The following is a 13,332-nucleotide window of genomic DNA, read 5'->3' as shown; positions in this document are numbered from 1 at the left end:
CTCTGTCAATGTCCCTGCATGATTTGAAGCTTCTTCCTGCCTTTGAATTGGCACAACTCTTACTAGATAGAATATACAGAATATGTCAATAGCCAACTGCATTGAGGTATCACATTCATTCATTTTTCAGTACAAAAAAGCCTCACAGAAATACTAAGAAGCTTATACCCAAATTCCAGAATCATCAGTGATTATCTTCAACAGCTTCCCTATTCCTTGTTTGGGTACCTTAACTAAAATAAAAAATATGGCCGCGTCAAGGCCCTAGTCAAATTCTTTTTGAAGACCCATTCCAACATACAACTTCCTTTTTTTTATTATTATGTTGCAGATGTTTTGTTCTCTTATAGAAACTGTTCATCACAGAATTAAGATTCTCCATTTATAGTGCTTTACCATTCTCCTTTTTTTGGAGAGGAGGTGTGCAGAGCTGTCAAATGCAGACTGTCAGATACTGTCAAAAAGTGTGCATGTCAGCTATCAAATTCAGGAAATTATGCACTATTTTTAAATGTCAGCTTTCAATTGCTTATGGGTAAGTTTCTCAGCCATTTATATTATATCCATTTTGTGTAATTATCCAGTCATTTGCAGGATTTTTTTATTATTAGCATTCAAGGTGGACATGAAGAAGCCAATTGGTGCATTCTATGACTATTCTCCTCCTCTATGTGAATTCAAGAGGAAATGCCCATTCAAAGATTTGAATGGAACAGTTTTACTTCAAGCATTGTGCATCTGGGGAGTGGTTAGAAGGTGCCTCGGCAATCACAGTGTTCTTTCTCCTAAACCTAATCTGAAATCTGGTACTCTCCTTACCCTGGAGAAACCTGGAAGCTGAGATGGAAGGGGAGTGGGAGGAGAATGCTGCAACTGAGTCACTCACAGCTCATCACTGTGGAGGATGAAACAGCAGGGTGATATAGGAAAGAAGGTCTTTCCTGATGGTTACAATTTTTTTTAATTTCTTGCTTATGTTTTGTTTCTGTTTCTATCTTTTATTATTATTATACTGTTGTTTTTAACTGTGTTTGCTGCCCAGAGTCTCCTCAGCGACTTAAACAGCCATATATTTTGACCCCTGCTAGGTGGGGTTCCACAGAGTTCAGTACTCTCTTCAGTCCTTTTTATTTTTCTTTTTTAATTATTTTTATTGGAAGTTTTAATAACAATAATAAAAGAAAATACAAACTAAACTCAGAAAAAGGAGAAAGTAAAGAAAAAAGAATAAAAGGTGTACAGAAAGAAAAAGAAAAGAATAAGAGAAAGAGAAAAGAAATATTTAAAGATTATTTCCAATCTTCATCACAAGTACAAACATACTTGATAATATATCACCCCTTATAACGTTACATGCAAGTATCTCTTCTTCCCATAACCCATCCTTTATTGATATGCAAATCCATAAATCATTAACATTTCAGTCCTGGTGTCAGCAAAAAGTCCATAAAGGGATTCCAGATTTTTACAAGCATATCTCATTTTAACCTTGAACAAACAAACCAACTTTATACTCCTTCCTTTTGCTTCTAACAATCTTAATCTTCAGTTCATTCAGATGCTGTCATAGGATTTGATCTCAGTTCAATTTTTTTCAAATGTCATAGTGTTTTCTGTCATTTTGCAAGATCCAATGCTAACCAAAGACAAGAGACATGCTTTTCACTCCCCCCACCCCTCCTTTTCCCTTTCTGCCTGGAATCTTTAGTCCCCTCTAGTGTTCAATTTCTAAAATCATAAAGTCTCAAATTTCTGTTTTGATTTAGGATAGACCAAACAAGTTAGTACCCATGAAGGTGCTGTTTATTTATATAATTATGTCTAAAATCTTATAGCAAAGTCCTAATATTCCATTATTCCAAGTTGTCCGGACCCTTAATTCATTTATAACTTTCTTGAATCAGATTCTTATTTAGCTTTTTGCCATTTATTTCTAATTCTTTAAGTTCTTAAGCTTACAGTTAAATTTTCTTTTATTCAAGGATGAAGGTAAACTCACCAGGTAGCTTTTCAAACTTGTTGTTTTGAAGATCTCTAATATCCTTAAGGTAGTTGAATAGGTGATTTCCAAAAGTGATTAGAAAGTGAGTTAGCAAACTCAATGTCCTTTAAAAGGTTCTGCCACGGTTGAGAGCATGATGGTTCCCTTTGTCTCCCAACACTTGAACCCATGGGAAACTGCTGTCCTACAATCTCCTCACAAGGAGCAGCCATCTGGAGCATGAGTGGGCAATTTCCTGTCCTCTCCTTGTCTGGAGAGTTTCCGTGGGACCGGTCTGCTCACCTTTGGTTTTAGCCATGGTCATCATCTCTGCTCATTATGGAGATATCTTAGCTTGCCATTCCTCATCTGGAAGCTCTAGTACCCTCTCCACTCCTGTTCAACATCTACATGAAGCTGTTGGGTGAAATCATCCACCACCATGGAGTGAGGTATCATCAGTACACTGATGATACTCAATTATTCATCTCTACCCCGGTGAATTAAGCAATGCTGTTGATGTCCTGTCCCAGTGGGGGTCTGAATAGGGACCAACAGGCTTCAGCTATACTCCAGCAACACTGAGTGGGTTTTAGGGCGTTCAGGATCTGGGACTTTACCATCTTCAGTATTGAATGGAGTGACACTGCCTCAAGCAGACTTGGTGTGCAAACTGGGGGTCCTTCTGGACTCATGGCTCCTGCTCAAGGACCAGGTGGAAGTAGTGGCTAGGAGGGCCTTTGCACAACTTCAAAGTGTATGCCAGTTGTGCCTATTCCTGGATCAGGAGGTTTTGCTCACAGTTACTCAAGCCCTGGCCATCTCCTGAATGGGCTACTGTAATGTGCTCTACATGGGGCTGCCCTTGAAGAGTATTCAAAAGCTTCAACTGTTGCAAAATGTGGCAGCACAAGCAGTTACGTGTGCGCCTAGAATGGCATACATTACATTTCTGCTCTGCAAGCTGGATTGGTTACCTGTTTGCTTCCAGGTCCAATTCAAGGTGCTGGTTTTGTCCTTTAAAACCCTACATGGCATGGGACCAAGTTATTTGAGGGACCACTTCTTCGTCTTTATATCAGGTCAGGCAAGAGGGTCTGACCTGATATAAAGTTACATGTTACAGGTCCCATCTGTTAAGGAGTTCCATCTGACAGGACCCCAAAGGCAAGCATTTTCTGCCACAGCACCCTCCCTTTGGAACATCATTACCCTGAAGTTGAGGCTAGCCCTGACCCTATTGGCCTTCTGGAATTCTCTCAAAGCATGTTTTTTTCAGCAGGCCTGAGGATCCTTTGGAAACAGAGAGCTTGCAAGATGGCTTTACTATGTATGAATTTTTAACACTCTCCCATGGTCTTATTATATGCATGTTTTATTGTTTTAAAGGCTATTTAAGATACATTTTATTGTTCTTTTTATTGTACGTCGCCCCAAGTCACATTTGTGAGATGGACAGCTACATAAATTTTATAAATAAATAAATAAATATTCAGTAAAACAAACAAATAAAATCTACACAACAAAGGAACAGTCTATCTATAGAGATTGTGGGTTCTCCATTTCTGTAGTTTTTAGGAAGAGGCTGGACATGATTTGCCTATAGAGGGTTGATGATGATCCTTGCAGTCTCCACCAACTCTACATTTCTATGATTATAAAGATTCTTACTATGTAGTCATCAACCCCTTTGACCTGGAAACCTGCAGATTGATGGGAAAGGTGCTGCACCAGCCACACACACACAACATGCACCCAGCCCCACACCACCTATGTGCATGTACTTCACAACTCTTCCTCTTTGGTACCCTTCCCTCAGTAAGTCACTGCTGATTGCTGATATTTGGCTACCAATTTCAGCAGGAAACCCATGATGTCATCCTCACTGGTTCAGTGATCAACCAACTAATAGGAATCAGATTGCACTCAGCTTCCTGCTGCCCTTAACAGCCAAGCAAACTGCTTCATGCTGAGCAGTTAGCCAATGGGAGGGATACAAGGTCTAGCTCTAAAAGTTATGTCTTTTTTATATCTATGGTGCATGGCCCCGTGTGTTAGGAAGTGAGTTGGAAAACAGCTTTCCTCTAAGTGACCTGAACTATAATTTCCAGCATTTCTCACAGTTGGCCATGCTGGTTGGTACTGCTGGGAGTTACAGTTCAGTGTTAACTAGCAGGGCAGAGATTCCCCCACTGTATACAATCTGGGGACACACTTTTTTGTTACAAGTTCCACTTGACTAAACATCAAGCATTGACTAGTCCTGTCAGCCAACTTTCAAAGGCCATGGCATCTCATGTGCCAGATAGAAACAAGAGGTGGAGCTATGGGATTATATAGTGATCAGATGCTGTTCACCCAGGCCTTTGGCAAGGGAGAAGGAGACCCTTTGCCTCGTTTCTATCCAGTCTGTCATTCTTGCCATCTTTTTTCCTTCTTTTTAATTGGCTTTATTGTAACAGCCTTGTTTTGATTGATGTGAGCTATCCAGAGTCATTGGGAGTCGGGCAGCAAGATAGATAGATAGATAGATAGATAGATAGATAGATAGATAGATAGATAGATAGATAGATAGATAGATAGATAGATAGATAGGCAGGCAGGCAGGCAGGCAGGCAGGCAGGCAGGCAGGCAGGCAGGCAGGCAGGCAGGCAGGCAGGCAAGCTTGCTATATCCTATCATATGGTAACAACTTACAGATGCTATAGCAGGACGGTATGCAGAGTCAATCAGAAACTATGCTATTACATGCCTTCTAATACAACTGTCAATATTAACCACGAAACATTTAAGCTATCTTTTTGGGGGTATCAGATACTGATTACAGGTTCATATTATTTGATCAAGGAGTGAGACAAAGATGCATGATGTTGTCCCTTGGGTTGTTTAATGCATTTATTGATACATGCATAAGGAATGCTTGGGGTGACATAAGAGGTATGTTGATTGGGAATATGAATGTACAATATATGGACTTTCATATGCAGTTGATGCCATGTTGTTGGCTAAGAAGCCAAATATTTTGCAGCTGATGTTAGATACATTATGTTATGCAACATGAAGATAGCTGTTTTTGACAGGGAAAGTGCAGTGAATGGATTGTCAGCTAAAAAGAAATGGGGGAACATTAGAGTAAGTAGATGAAATTGTACACTTTGGTAGAATAGTTATTAAAGATGGGGAAAGGAATGGGGAAGTTTTAATCAATTTGTTTATTTGCTAGGCTTTACATGCCAATAGGATACTGAGCAGCTTACATTCCCTACTTATGTAAAAGGATTAAAATACAACAATAGTATAATAAAATGAAACAATAATACAAAATAGCAACAGCAATTGTTACTAAAGAAGACACTAAAGCCACCAAGAACAAAACATCAGATCACGGCCCAGGGTGGGGGTTCTAAGTTATATTAGATTCCCTCCTAAGGCTTTCTTTGTGTTTGTGGCTAGGAAGGCGACACTTTTAAGATATGCAAATACTGTGAAAGGGTACTTGGTAATACGGTATCTGTTGCAAGGAATGAATGTTTGTCAAAAGAAGTTAAAATGACTGTACTGTATGTAATAGTATATTTCTGTTATATGGAATTGAGAGTTGAGTCCACCAGGAGAAGCATAGGAAATAAGTTGAATGCAGTGGGAATGGGATACTTAGGAAGTGTGCATGGTTAAACAAGAAGAGATAGGGAGGGTCAAGAATGAATGGGTGCAGAATGAATTTGAATCTATATACTACTAAAACTCTCACATCTGTAAGCTTCAACTGGACAAAATGGTGCATCATAGGGCAACAATTTTTGAACCAAGGTGCCTCAAATGAGCTAACTTACAGAATGTGTCCAAAATCCAGAACCCATTACTCTCATGGGATTGAAATTTGGGAAATTTGTGGCTGCTTCAGCACTGCTATGCTGCTATGCCGCCATGGTCAGCCCAGGTCACATGATCATCATGGGCATATCCCCGACCTCTTTCTCACCTCCCTCTATTCCCTGTGCCCAATCAGCTGGTGGCAAGGCCTGATGGGCAAGTGGCGAAATGAGGCAGAAATTTGAAATCTCTTAACGGCTGTGGGCATTGAGGGAAGGATCAGGAAGTGACTTGGATGCCTGCTGGCAAGGTAGGGCTGGCTGGGGGGATGTCAGTGGTTGACGGGTGAGCCTTCTTCCTCCTCAAGGGAGGAAGCCCTTGGGGACATGCCAGAATGGGAAGCGGGGGTGCAGTATTCCTCATGGTCTGTGGCTCCCTTTGTTCCCCTTCCCCCCAGCAAAGCGTCAGGGAAAGCGGGAAAGCGGGTCACTTGAGGAGGAGGAGGCTTCACGGGGGCTCTCCTGAGGGTCGTGAGGGGAAGGCAAATGGCACAAGCCTATATTATATGTGGGAAGGGAGGGAGGAAGGAAGGAAGATATGTGACACTCCCTGCCAGCTTCCCACAAGCAAAGTCAATGGAGAAGCCAGCAGCAAGTCACAAGTCGCTCACACTTCCACTGCTTTTTTGCCCTTGGTCATTCTGTTTCTCTGTTTAAGTAAGGAAATATCTGTGAAACGAAGACCAAATGGGTCACGGGTTGTCTAACTGAATATAGAAAGGAGTGCAAAACAAGTATGCTGAGGTGGTTTGCTCACATAGAGAACAAATATGAATCAAATCACAAAAGAAATATATGAAAGAAGAGTGAACGAGTTGAGAGGAAGGGAAAGCACAGAAAAGCTGTCCAGCTGAATGGAGTTGATGAGATTGTTAGAGAGAGAGAGGTGAGAAACTTAAAGAACAAAAGACAATGTAGGAAGTGGTAGAAGCAAAGATGGTTTTCAAAGAGAGGTAGGGAGACGTGGTGTTTGGTGTAGTGGCTAAGGCACCAGGCTAGAAACCAGGAGATCTTGAGTTCTAATTCCACCTTAGGCATGAAGTCAGCAGGGTGACACTGGGCCAGTCACTCTCTCAGGCCTAGGAAGGAGGCAGTAGCAAACCACTTCCAAAAAACCTTGCCAAGAAAAGTGCAGGGATTAGTCCAGGAGTCAACACTGACTCAAAGGCACCTGCCCCCCGAAAGAAAATGGAGATACAGGGTTAAAGCTGTTGGTGTAAACTAGATTTAGTGAGCTTTACTTTTGGGTTTTTTATATGCTGCCTTTAATTCTTTTGCTGACTAGCTCTCAGTCTTTTTCTGCGCTTTGCATAACGTTCTCCCACAAGGGAATAGCTTGATAGACGTGTTCAAACTTATGTTTTCGACCACCATTTGCAAAGGATGACAGGAACCGACTTCCCCCTCAGCTTTCCCGCACGACATACAACAGCTACGAGGAACACGACCTCTAGAGGGCGCTGCAAGAAGTCCAATGGCTTTCACCTGGTTTGCATCTATGGTTTTATTGCCTTCATCCTTCCTTTCGGAGTGCCGGTCTTTGGCTTTTGCCTGCCTGGCAGCACAGGAGCGCGAGCGGCAGGGAACGAAAGCGGTGCAATAGCTGGGCGAGGCCACGTCCACTTTCTTCTGAACAGCTTCTGGAAAAGCTGGCTGGGTGGAAAGGGCGCGGCCGTCGCTGCCGATCCCTGGAAGCGGGGTGAGTGCCATGGCCGGGTGAGGCGAGGAGTTCAGCCGATGGCGGGTCTTGGCGTCGTGGGGATGCGCGAGCTGTGCAGTAGCCGGGCCAGGAAAGTAGGAAGAAATCTTTAAGTTTGTTTGGGGAGGGGGTACCGTCGGTTCTGCATTACGGTGCGGACTCGGGCCTCTGGCTGGATGTGGAACGGGGATACAAGGCTGCCAGCGGCGCTTGCACTCCCAAGCCCCGCCTGCTCGGCTGAGCAAAAGCGCGCCGCGGGCCTAGAGGTGCTGCGAGGATCAGGAGGGTCAGCAGCAACGACGAGGAGGACGAGCCTCGGCTTTCCAGACGCGAGATTTCCGAAATTCAGAACGCAGGAATCCGCCTCCACCCTCCGTGCGTTGCGGTGCATCGTTGGGGATAAAATCTGGCTCTCATCGTTTAGAAATAGATATTGTAAGTTGGGAATCACAGGGTGACAGTTACTTCTGATTAATAAGCAGTGAGCGTGACCCGGAGGCATGCGATTTAGAAGGGGTGTCTGTATTTTCCTAACTCACAGTCAGTTTTTCTCTTAGCGATGGGATTGTAACAGTGGCGAGTTTTTGAGGTACGTTATAAATAATGTTCATTTGTGGTTGTTTTGACTTGAGTGGTACTTTTTTCTTGTGCCTTATAATGTAGGGTTGCACAAAGTATTACTGGCTTTTCTTGGAGTAACAAAACCTGATTTAAAACAACTAGCACCAGGAAGTGTAAGGTTTGCTCTGATAACATATTACAAATGGTATCCCTGAGTAAAAAATTCAGCATTAAGTGACCACAGCAAGAGGGGTTAAACCAAATATTAAGTCTTGTTACATTGCCAGTGTTAGCATTTGCTTCACCTAAAGTAAAGAATATGAAGGTTTGCACAACAGGAGGCTAAAGCATATTAGCTGTGGGCTCATTGGGTTGCATGAACCTAGCCAGTGTAGTTAATTTAAGGTTCATTGTGTTTTGCAAATTCAGGTATTTGCATGGTGTTCAGTAGTGGATAGTTTAATTATGGTTTACTGTTTGGGTTCACATAATATGCTTTGTCAAAACCTAATTTATGACATTATGGCTTTAGAACAGTGTTTCCCAACCTTGGCAACTTCCAAATATGTGCACTTCACTTCAACTCCCAGAATTGTCAGCAGTAGACATACTGGTTGGGGAATTCTGGGAGTTGAAGTCCACGTATCTGGACATTACTGAACTAACTTACAGTATATACATCTAGCTTAAGAGTAGTAGTACAAGGTGTGTTGTTTTTTAAAAAATTGACAATTTTTATAATTTTGTTTTCCTTAAAGATTAAACCATTATTAAATCTGACTATAACTATGTTAGTACCTGAATTTTAAGGCACTGATTCCATTTACAGGTGATCAGCAAATGAGGCTTTTCTGAACCTTTACTAATGATTAATCATTCTTATTGCTTCCCCTATGCAAATATGAATATAATGTGTTATCCAGAAAAGTGCATATCATAGGACTGGCTTTGGGTGGATTCTACTCATATTTGGCTATACCCAGAGACATTGACTTTCACTTTTGTAATTATCGGAAACTGCTTCAATCAGTTACAACAATTTTCAGTTGCAAATTTAATTGGGGGGCAGCTGAAGAAGGGGAAGGCAGAATAAAGCAAGGCATTCTTTTCATAGTTGTTTCCCCCCTCTAAATAAGCAGTGATATACAAAAGCAACAAATAGTTATGAGGTGACAAGAATGAAGCAGTTCACGGAATATAAATACTCCATGCAGTTGTATTGTTTTCTTTTCAGAGGCGTAGTCTTCATCAAATTGAGATTGATTCCTGGTGTTTTGTATCAGTGCAGTTTTATTGGCAGTGGAAGTGGTTTGCCCTTAGTACCTTCTGAGGTTTGTTTGTTGTTGTTGTTGTTTTTTGGCTTCCCAGGCCAATTTTTTGCCCTGGTATTCCTTGATGGTCTCCCATCAAAGTATGAATCAGGCCCAGCCTTGCTTGGCTACTGAGTCCAACCAGTGTCATAAGGTATTATTGTGGAAGAGAATACAGAAAGAAGCATAAGTAGAATCAGCTAATTTAGATGACAATTGAATAAATTGTGAAAAGATATCTTGTCTGTTTAATAGACTCTTTAGCATCTGTACATTGTCAGGACTTGAGACATTCTGAGTTCACAAAACATGCTAAGCCAAAATCAAACCACGTGGTAAAAAGAATGTGATGTATAAAATCAGTCATCTGTTGTTTATTTAATCAACCATGATTAAACAAACCTATTAACTTGTTTGGAGACACATTTGCCAAGTACGCGGTAGCATTTGGGCCAGTAACAATTGGAACGGTTTGTTTAATTAAATAGCCATTATGTTTAATAAAATAAAATCCAAGTAGGCCCTCTTGAGAATCTGGCTCTTTGTTCATTTGGCTTATGCTCTTTGTAGCCTTGCTACAGGCAAACCAATACTAGGATGCATATTAAATGATTTACTGTGGTAAAAGGTGAGAAGAGTGCAGTAGAGCAAGATGACACAGAAGGGGAGAGTCTAAACTCTTTTGTGTGGGGCAGGGCTAATGAATTGTTTACTCTATGGAAGCAAGAGGATTCCTGCATTGGGTGCCACTGAGGTCATCACTCCCAGTAACTACAAAGAGCTGTAAACTGAAGAGTGTTCACAAGTTTGGTGATGGCACGTGATGAACATTTAAAACTAGCTGCCTGGAGGAACTGCAGAGGTGCTTCAGTGATTTTTTTGTTGTTATATTAATGTACTGGTTGTCTCAATAGACTCAGTGATGCACCATTGCATCTGTGCTTGGCTGTTGTGGTTATTGTTGAATGTGGTTCTCTAGCATGCAAGAGGGCAGATTGCTGTCCCATCTAAAACTGCACCAAAAAATAATAGAGGAAGGAGAGGAAAATGACTGCAAGAGAAACCAGTGAAGCAAGAGGCAGGGGTTGAAAGCAGTACGGCCTTAGGCTGCATTACACTGGAACATAGGCACTATAGCAGGGATAGCCAGGAACTGAAGGAAGGAAGAGAGTGAGGTACCATAATAAGTACCTCTTGGTTTTTATGGGAAACAGTTTTGAGCATTACAGGCCCCAAGAGAGAGCATGGAGTCTTTTAAGGAAACAGGAAATATTACATAGGGAGGATATTAAAACAAGCAAAACAAAAATAAGAGATGTGGGACATGGCACTTAAGAGCAGAGAGAAAAGGGGAACCAGCAGTGGCTCAACCATTGTAGAGAATCATAATACAGAAGGCCTCTACACACCTTGAAAATACAGAAGTGTTTTGAACTTTGCTCAAGTGCAGCATCTCTCTTCTGTTCATTAAAGCTACCCAACTTTTTTCAAGTTCCCATACAAGCCTGAAGAAGGTGATGCTCCTTTCAGAGTTGCGTTTATTTGAATGAGGGGAATCTTGAAGAAATGTATGCTATTCACAAATTTACAAATTTGTGTAAATTTCCCAAAATTTACACAAATTCACAAAGTTTATTTTGTACAAAAATGATTTGGAAGAAGTGCTTTAGCGTCCACAAAATTTATTTTGTGAATAGGAGAGAGGTGTGGTGCTCCCATGGATGCTAAAGCACTTCTTCCAAATCATTTTTGTTATGCCCTAATGAGGTTGCTTAGGCTTGAAAGTACTACCAGGCTCCCTGTTTACTTTGTTGCATAGACTAACGCAGCTCTACCCTTCATCTTCAGAGAGAAAAGATCAGATCTGAAAACAGAAAACAATATTAAACTTAAAGCAGTTCTTAGCTAACTTTTTTTTCTGTTCTCCTAGAGAATAGACAACCCTTAGAACCAATGTTACCTCTGCCAGTTTGTTGCTTAGAGAATCCTTCCTCTTGCAATTATAACTTTAATTAGAGATTGGAGGAGAATCTTATTTGCCTCTCATTGCAAGGGTAGATTCCATGTCCAAAATGAGCGACTTTGGATTGGGTATGTCTGAGCCTGTCTGGCAAGAAAAATTGGCAAAGGGGCTAGTGGTAACAACAGCCAATTTGGATGGTTTTAAAAGAGGACTGGGCAAGTTCATAGGGGATTATGCTATCAGTGGCTACTAATTTTAATGGCTGCTTATCACCAAGCCATAGGGCCTGGCTATCTGAGGGACCACCTCTCTCCCATCATTTCCACCTATCCATCCATTAAGCAAGTCATCTGATGAGATCTTCTAAGCGTGTCTTCTCTGTTACAGTGCCTCCCCTCTGGAGTAGCATCCTCCTGGAGATTCAGAGTACTCTTTCTTTGAAAACCTGTTTTTCCCCTAATCATCAGCACCATGCGTTAAATGCTGTTTGCTGGGAACCAATAGTGGAAGATATAGCCCTCCAGTCGAGGCTTGTGAGTTTCCCAAATGTATTTAATTTGCCACTGTGTGACTCAGAATGCTGGATTAGATGATGCTCTTATGTCATATAAAGTATTGAAATATTCACCTTCTGAATAAACACATCAGGGTTATACCTGTACCCAAGCACTATCAAAGCATATACTGATTATATTATTTTTTCTTTAAAATCTTGAGGATTTTTTTTAAAAACAGTTCATTAACAATTTCAAATATTGTGTTCACTTAGTTTGCCTTATGGTTGGTAGACTAGGCACAGATTACAGCTTTGGTTTGTACTTCTCCAGCATAACTCTGCATTCAAGTTCTAGCATTAATTCAGTCTTGAAAAACCACAATTAGGGGATTAGGGGAAAACAACAACAACCAGAGTGTGGGAAGTGATCTCTATATAAGACCGAGAGGCAGAACAGCAAGGTTTCCAATCAGATAGAATTTGGTTGAATGGGCAGGTGCTCTGAGCAAAATTACAATCCATTTTATATTACATTCACTTGCCATTGGTTTGAGTCAACAAGGTATATTATCCAGGATTGACACTTTTCCCTCCAATAGGGACTCTGCAAATAAAGAGAAAAAGGAACAACCAAGTGAATTATACATCTGTGAATGAATTATCAAGTAAACAGTCAGTAGAGGAAAAATGGGCATAATCAGCCCTGGCATAATGTGATAAATCATGCTATACAAATTGTCTTCCTACTGCAACCCAATATTATTAGATTTGTGAATAAAAACTTTCAGGAGACTTAAAGATTTAGAGTTCTGTGAGATTTCTTGGCAACATTGGTCTAACTGACATAACTTGATGCAGTGGTAATTTATCACTTGCCACTATTAATGGGTTTAGTTTTTCATTTTGGTGATGAATGGAGGGTTCATTGTAGTCTCCATGGTGATTTTGTACAGTTGTATCATTGCACAAAATTAGTTGTCAATGTGCAATGAAGTCTTTCCATCAAACTAAATAATGAAATTGGAATAACATTAATAAAAATAATGCATATATAATTTATATATGTTGTAATTGTAAATGTAAATTGTAATGTATATATAATATAAATGTATATGTAATTAGTACAAAACAAAACAAGATTAATAATTGGCAATATGTGGCAATAATCTCCACATCTTGACTGCTATTACACATTTTACATTTGGTATGTCTCCGTTTTTGGGAATTGCAGACCAATTTTATTAAAAATCTGTTAATTCTAGCTAGTTCTGCTGTTAACTACAGTGGTAGTTATTTCAGAGTTGCAATTTTTGTCAATAGCAGAGCCTTCCTACGCTTAAAATTCAACACTAGACAACTTCACTAGGTGGGTTAATTCTCATGTTTATTATTTTGTATGTGTACAAAAGAATTGGATTATATAAGGACAAAACAGACTCAGCATATTATT

The 13,332-nt window shown here is 40.6% G+C and overlaps 1 protein-coding gene across 4 annotated transcripts in view; it reads left to right on the top strand.

The window, feature by feature from the left end:
• BAK1 (BCL2 antagonist/killer 1) overlaps nt 1–13,332 on the top strand; it is a 99,171-nt gene that overhangs the window by 50,643 nt on the left and 35,196 nt on the right. The window contains exon 1 of one of the 4 annotated variants that reach the window (XM_088153458.1): nt 7,073–7,552. The exons of 1 other annotated variant lie outside the window; for it this stretch is intronic. The gene's annotated coding sequence lies outside the window, so the exon portion shown is untranslated. Of the gene's footprint in view, nt 1–7,072; nt 7,553–7,584; nt 7,988–8,105; nt 8,142–13,332 lie in introns of those variants that run through there. 2 more of the 4 variants (XM_088153459.1, XM_088153461.1) reach the window with 2 other exon arrangements.

Source organism: Python bivittatus, unplaced genomic scaffold (assembly GCF_059951505.1).
Source record: "Python bivittatus isolate LINGU-HERP-01145 unplaced genomic scaffold, Pbiv_v1 ctg000700_np1212, whole genome shotgun sequence".
In the NCBI taxonomy this organism is placed as follows: domain Eukaryota; kingdom Metazoa; phylum Chordata; class Lepidosauria; order Squamata; family Pythonidae; genus Python; species Python bivittatus.
Note: the sequence above shows the minus strand (reverse complement) of the source record. Positions and strands in the feature narration are given on the sequence as shown.